Raw genomic sequence first — 951 nt, forward strand, 5'->3', positions numbered from 1 at the left:
ATCTGAGCTAGGTAGTAATCAGCCCGTTTCGCTGTCATTATTATTATTATTATCATCATTATTATTATTATTATTATTATTATTATTATTATTATTATTATTATTATTATTATTATTATTATTATTATTCAGGTCACTGTCTGGAATCGAACTCGGAAACTAGGGGTTAGTAGCCCGCGCTCTTAACCACTACGCCATATGTCCGTGGGCAATTATGCTTGAAATTTTGCGGGTAGGGCGTTACTCGATACCGTCGACTTCATTACTTGATTGGTACTTTATCTTATCGATCCTGAGGCATAAGGCCTGAAATTTGGTGAAGGAATATAGTCGAATACATCGACCCCAGTCTTACACTAGTACTTATTTTATTGATTCCAAAAGGATGAAAAACAAAGTCGACCTCGGTGGAATATGAACTTAGAATGTAACGTCTGACGAAATACCGCTAAGCATTTCACCCGACGTGCTAACGACTGCTGTTAGCTCGCCGCCTTAATAATAATAATAATAATAATAATAATAATAATAATAATAATAATAATAATAATGAACTAGGAATCAATGAACTAGATAGGATACAACACACACAAATGAAAGAGAAAATAAAGAAAGAATACTATAGACGAGTTAGATCAACACTGAAAACAGAGCTCAATGCTAAAAACAAGTTAATAGGTATAAACACTTTAGCCGTCCCAGTTATAAGTTACAGCTACAATATCCTTAACTGGACCCAAAATCTGACATAGAAAGGCTATATATACAACGTACAGAAGGTGGTAGAGGCCTTATACAGCTGGAAAGCTATTATAAAATAACCACCATAGGACTGCAAAAATACCTACTTCAGAAGCAAGGAAAACTAATACAAATAGCCACAAAACACGAGCAAAACAAAAAACTGTTTTCAGTATTTAAGGAAGCTGACATATACAAACAAGAAATCAT

General features: G+C 33.8%; 1 protein-coding gene across 1 annotated transcript in view; it reads left to right on the forward strand.

The window, feature by feature from the left end:
- The window catches only part of LOC106870540 (glycine receptor subunit alpha-2), a 305,943-nt gene that overhangs the window by 193,244 nt on the left and 111,748 nt on the right, over positions 1 to 951 (forward strand). The gene's annotated exons all lie outside the window — the stretch shown is intronic.

The sequence above is a fragment of the Octopus bimaculoides genome, chromosome 13, assembly GCF_001194135.2.
Source record: "Octopus bimaculoides isolate UCB-OBI-ISO-001 chromosome 13, ASM119413v2, whole genome shotgun sequence".
NCBI lineage: Eukaryota > Metazoa > Mollusca > Cephalopoda > Octopoda > Octopodidae > Octopus > Octopus bimaculoides.